Source organism: Canis lupus, chromosome 9 (genome assembly GCF_048164855.1).
Source record: "Canis lupus baileyi chromosome 9, mCanLup2.hap1, whole genome shotgun sequence".
NCBI lineage: Eukaryota > Metazoa > Chordata > Mammalia > Carnivora > Canidae > Canis > Canis lupus.
The window spans coordinates 73,012,203-73,018,202 of NC_132846.1; the positions used below are offsets into that span (position 1 = coordinate 73,012,203).

Here is a 6,000-nt window from a genome sequence, read left to right on the forward strand (position 1 = left end):
AGGCCCCGCCCCCGGCGCGTCGCCCCACACGGGGCCAGCCGCCCGCTCCGATTGGCTCGGCGAGGCCGGGGGCGGGCCCGGGGGTGTGGCCTCCCGCCCCGCCCGCCCACAGCCGCTCCCGCGGCCGCCAGGTGCGAGCGCGCCCGTGCGCGTCCGCGCTCCCGTGGGCGGGCGCGCTGCGGACGCCTCGCCGCGGCCCCGCCCCGCGTGGCGGCCTGCGGGCTCGGGGCCGCGCGCGGCCGGGGGCAGCGGCCCTCCGCGAGCGCGGGGGGGGAAACTGAGGCCGGAAGAGGGCGGGGCCCGCGCGCCGCTCCGCAGCGAGGCACAGCCGGGCCGGGACTCGAACCCGGGGCGCCGGGCGGTCGCCAAGGGGGCGGGGCCACCCCGCGGAGGCGGCGCGCGCCCGCGTCTGACCGCGGCCTGACCCCGGGCTCCCGGGGGGCGTGGGGCGCCCAAACCGTCCACGCGCCCCGGCTCCGCGGCGCTCCCGCCCGGGCCACCTGCCCCGCCGTCCGCCGGCGCGTCCTCTGCGGCCCGCGGCGCCCTGCTCCGCCGCCTCCTGCAGCCCCTGCCGGCCCGGCCCGCGCCCACCTGTGCCGCCGTCCTTGGCGCTCGAACCACCCAGGTTAGAGCCCAGGCCCCAGCCGCCGCAGCCCGGCCTCTTCTTACACCTCGTCTCCCAGGACACCTGCTGCCCCGGCCTGCGCGCCCGAGTGCCGGCCCCCGGGGCCACGCGTCCACAGCCCACCGGAGGGCACGGCCCGCGCGGTAGTGTAGGCCGCCGAAGGGGCCGGCGTCCCTCCTGTGCGCCGCTCACCCTGGCCAAGAGGACGTTGTGTCTGCTGCGCTGTGCGGGCAGCGCCGAAACTCCCACGAGCATCCTGAACGCGGACGTCTGCTGACGCCCCCAAACACCAAAGCCCATAAAGCACCCTGGGAAGGGCCCGGCTTCTTGGAGACGTCAGCGGGGGGTCAGGGTCCGTCCGAGAGGCTCCAGGCCGGTGGGCGAGGAAGGAGGAGGCCAGGGAGGAAGCACTGTCCTCTTCGGGGGAAGCCACCCCTCTTCTTGAGAGGCCACGGGGTTATAGTGTTTAGGAGTGTGGACTTTCCAGTTAGACAAACACAGCCTCGCCACACCCTCGCTGTGTGATCCTAGACAAGCTGCATCTCTCTCTATCTCAATTTGCCTACCTCTATAATGGGAGATTACAAAAGTAATAGTGGCTGCCTCGTGGGATTCGGCTCCCCGAATCTCCCCTGTTCAGACAGGTACAGGTGTAAGGAAGGCTCCTAGCACAGTGCGTGGTACATGGTGAGGGCTCCAGAAAGAGTGTCCTGTAGATGTGCTATCATTAGCAAGCAGGCTTAGGGTACCTATGTCCCTGAGAGAGGGATCACCCAGGAGGTTTTAAGCTCACACACACAAGCAGCAATGGCTAGTGACACATCTCTTCCGGGAGCAGGATTTGGAGAGAAGAGGAAGCTCTGAGTAATGGGAAGAAGTCAGAGACCTGGATTCTTATTATTTATTTATTTATTTATTATTTATTTATTTATGATAGTCACAGAAAGAGAAAGAGAGAGAGGGAGGGAGGCTCCATGCACCGGGAGCCCGACGTGGGATTCGATCCCGGGTCTCCAGGATGGTGCCCTGGGCCAAAGGCAGGCACCAAACCGCTGCGCCACCCAGGGATCCCGGAGACCTGGGTTCTAATGCCAGCTCTGCTTCTCGCTCCCTGTGTGGTCCCAGGCAACTGGCACCCCTTTCTCTGGGTCTCCGTTTCTATGTGTAACCAGAGAGGGGTTAGACTCTGTGATATCCGATGGCCTTCCAGCTCTGACATGCTAATGTTCATGAATCGGAGGGTGGGTGCTGGCCCACGAAGCCAGGCAAGGGACAAGGCTTTGCCAGGGCACTGCAGAGATGTGCCAACTGCCTTGAGGTAATCAAAATGAGCCCAACTCTTCTGAGAAGGAAAGCCTAGCCATTGGGGTCCCATTCTTGCCTGTAGGGCCCTTGGGTACAGGTAGCAGCAGCTGCCCTGCCCCCGCACCAAGACCCCGTCTAGCCTCCAGGCAGGTAGGTACGCATGGGAGGCCAGGCTGCTTAGTGCCCCCGTCCCTCAGAGGCTCTCCAGCTGGTCCTCCTTCCCTCCACCCTCTTGCAACTTCCATGCATCAGGCCCCATCACTTAGCATCCAAGGGTGTTGATAGTCTGGCTCCCAGCTCTGACCTCCCCTATGGCCAAATCATACCACTCGCAGACATAATTAGGTCACACGCACACACACCTGCCCTGCAAAGCTGTTCTGTGTCTCTTCATCACCCAGACTAAAGTACCCAGAGGCCCCTCAGGAACCACTCTTGGTGGTGGGACATAGACTTTAGTATAATAGAGATGGGGAAATTGTCCAGAGATACACACTGGCATGTGTAGGAGGTCTGGAATTTGCTTGAAGACAGTTGAGCAAAAGGAAGAGAGCAAAGCAGGGAGAGGTAGCTGAAGCATACACGGCAAATTCTTGATAATTGGTGAATATGGGTGGTGGATATATGGGACGCATTGTTCTCGTCTCTGAAATATTTTATGATAAAAATTATTAAATGCTCTTTAAAGTAAACAAAAAAGCTATTCTGGGAGAAAATCAAAATAGGCTCATATTTGCATAAAGGATTCTTGAAAGGTGCACAGGACACTAATGGCTGTGGGTGGGAACGGGTGCCGTGCAGGCAAGGGACAGAAATCTGAGAGAGACTTTTCACTATTACTTCTTTAAAAATAAACTTCAGAACCATTTTAGATTTACGGAAAATTTTCAAAGATAATATACAGTTCTCATAGTCTCCCTCCCCTCCCGGTTTCCCCTCTCATTAACATCTTGGTACATTGATTACAACTAGCAAACCTCTGTCAATATAGTACAGCTAAAGTCCATACTTGATCAGATTTCCTTAGTCTTAGCCAATGTCCTTTGTTCTAGGACCCCATCCAAGACATCACAGTACACTTGGTTGTTATGTGTCCTTAGGCTTCCCTGGGCTGTGACAGTTTTCCAGAATTTCCTTGTTTTTTGAAGAACTTGACAGTTTTGAGGAATATAAGTGTTTTGTAGAACGTTCCTCATTTGAGATTTAGCTAATGTTTTTCTTATAATTAGTCCGACCTTAGGGGATTTTTGGAAGGCCTCTCAGATACAGTGCCATTTTCACCACATCCTACCAAGGGTTACACACTGTCAACATGACGTATCATGTTCATGATATGTTCATGACCTTGATCATCTGGTCATTATTACTTTTCACGTGCGATTCTTGAACCAGATGACTATTTAAAATTAAAATATAAAAACCTTAAGACTTGTATTAGTTTGCTAGGGCTGCCGAAACAAAAGATCACAGAATGGGGGGCTTAAACCACAGAAATTTACTTTCTTACCGTCCTGGGGCTGGAAGTCCCATATCAAGGTGGGGGCACGGTCGGGTTCTTCTGAGGTTTCTCTCCTTGGCCTGCAGATGGCCATTCCCATGCTGCCTCTTTTCTCATTGTGCATGCATCCCTGATGTCTTTCCCTCTTTGTATAAGGACACAAATCATATTGGATTAGGACCCACCCATATGACCTCTCTTTAACCTGGATTCCCTCGTTAAAGGCCCTATCTTCAAATAGGCACATCTGGAGGCTATAAAAAGGGTTAGGACTTCAACCTATGAATCTTGTTGGGGCACCTGGGTGTCTCAGTGGTCTAGCGTCTGCCTTTGGCTCGGGTCATGATCCTGGGGGTCCTGGGATGGAGTCCCGTATCGGGCTCCACTCAGGAACCCTGTTTCTCCCTCTGCCTGTGTCTCTGCCTCTCTGTGTGTCTCTCATGAATAACAAAAACCAACTATGAATCTTGGGAGGCAGGAGCACAATTCAGTCCATAACAAGACCCCTCAAAGCCTGGCCACAATCTACTTGTTCAAGTTAATCTCCCATGCCCCTAGCACTTCACAGCTAGGGAATCTTATACCCCAGCCATCCCAAACCCTAGCCACTCCCTGCTCCAATTCCCCATTTATCCATCTCCCTGTGCCTGCAAAAGCACTCTGCCAATTTCCTCCAGAAGTGCTACCTGTTCTTGTCACAATTCAAATAAGTCCTCTTTTTTCAAGGTTTTTCCAGATCTACCCCCCATAATGGGGGGCCATGGAGGGCAGGGGGAGAACTCATCTCTACCACCTTCTCCTGGACTGCTCAGTCTGGGTCACCTGTCACAACCTGCCACCTTAGAGCTGGCAACCTACCTGTATGGCCCAGGGATCAGTTCCCTCAGGTAACAAATGTTGAATGATTTTCTTCTGGGTGCCCAGTACTGGTCCAGGCTGTGGTGACAGCCTTGAGCAAGACAGACATGGTCCCTATACTCATGGAGCTTATATTCTGATCAAGAGAAAAGATGATAAACAAGAACACAAAGAAAATAACTTTGAACACCGGTTAAGTGTGTTAAAAAACCAGTAAAGCCAGATAATGTGACAAGGGAGGCTGCTTTTTCCAGAAGAAGGTGACATTTGTGTTGGGAGCAAAACACTGCAGACATAGCCTTGCAGGGCTCTGCAGAGGACCAAGTGGAGGAAGAGAAGGAACAGCTGAGAAGGGGATGAGCTTACAGCAAGGGTGGGGGGTGGGGGGTTCAGGGGCAGAGCCAGGGAGAGTGAAGGGAGGGGAGGTCCAGTTTGGGTGTGTGGGCCATGAAGAGTCAGGATTTTATATTGTGATTTTCCAGGGGAGTAGAGGGACCTGGTTTATGTTTTCCAAGGCCCAGTGGCCACCATGGGGAGGGTGGCAAGACCGGGAGGGAGGACTAAGGTGGAAGTGGAGGTGGTAGATTGGGGAAGGGGCCTCCTTTCAGATGTGCTTTGAAGGGGGATTCTTCTTTTTTTTTTTTTTTTTTTAAGATTTTTATTTATTTATTCATGAGAGACACAGAGAGAGGTGGAGACACAGGCATATGTGGGACTTGATCCCAGGACTCCAGGATCATGCCCTGGGCCGAAGGCTAGGCTAAACCTCTGAGCCACCCGGGCTGCCCCACGAAGGGGGCTTCCTGGAAAGAAAGAAAGGACCCGGGATGGCCCTGAGGCTTCTGCAACCAGCCTGCGCGGTGCCCACAGGGCTCCCTGCAGGTCTAGGAACTGGTACTGGGAGGTCCAGTGCTGCTGTCCTGCTTTGCCACGCTGTTCCTGGGGAGGGCCTCACGTCTGGACCCCCTTCCTCTGCCCAGCCTGGGCCACCCCACCTTACCATCTACTCGGCTCCAACCAGACGTTGAGTGCGGTGCCCAGGCCTCTCTCCCTCTCTGCCAGCCAACCGTTTTCTGCACCCAAACCAGAGCAGCCCTCTGGCCAGAAGGGAGTTTCTTTGTTTTTTTTTTATTTGAAAGATTTACTCATTCATTCATTCATTCATTCATTTATTTATTTTAGAGAGAGAGAAAGGCAGAGACAGGAGGAGAGAGAAGCATGCTCCATGCAGGGAGCCCGACGTGGGATTCAATCCCAGGTCTCCAGGATCGACCCTGGGCCAAAGGCAGGCGCCAAACCGCTGAGCCACCCGGGAATCCCCCAGAAGGGAGTTTCTAAAGTGGAAATCACACCGGCCACTTCCCGAGTGGCTCCCCGCAGCCCCCGGGGCTCCCACACCCAGCAACGGTACTTAAACCCCTTGGGGCTCAGGAGTTCCTGCCCCCCCAGCCTGTCCGGCTTGCCTGCCAGACACTCCCCCCATCTCCACCCTCCCCAGGCCAATCCTACCCCCACCCCACCCCCACCCCCGCCCGCAGGCAGCCCGCGTGTCCCCATTCCCCTCCAGCCCAGCGAGGAGGTGGGGACAGCGGGCGAGGCTCGGGTGCCACTCACACTCGGGTGCCCGGGAAACCTGTTGACAGTGTTGGCAGCGAACCGGTAGGGGTTCCGGTCGCCCCTGGGGCACATGGAGTAATACTTAGGTCGTCCAGGT

General features: G+C 55.7%; 1 long non-coding RNA gene across 1 annotated transcript; it reads right to left on the reverse strand.

Annotated features, from left to right (window-relative positions):
• Positions 1-1,569: 1,569 nt before the first annotated feature.
• LOC140640539 (uncharacterized) lies at positions 1,570-4,404 on the reverse strand. Its single transcript, XR_012037297.1, has 3 exons — positions 4,287-4,404; positions 3,438-3,573; positions 1,570-2,576 (listed from the first exon to the last, which is right to left on the reverse strand). It is a non-coding gene; the product is annotated as an uncharacterized lncRNA (long non-coding RNA).
• Positions 4,405-6,000: the final 1,596 nt, after the last annotated feature.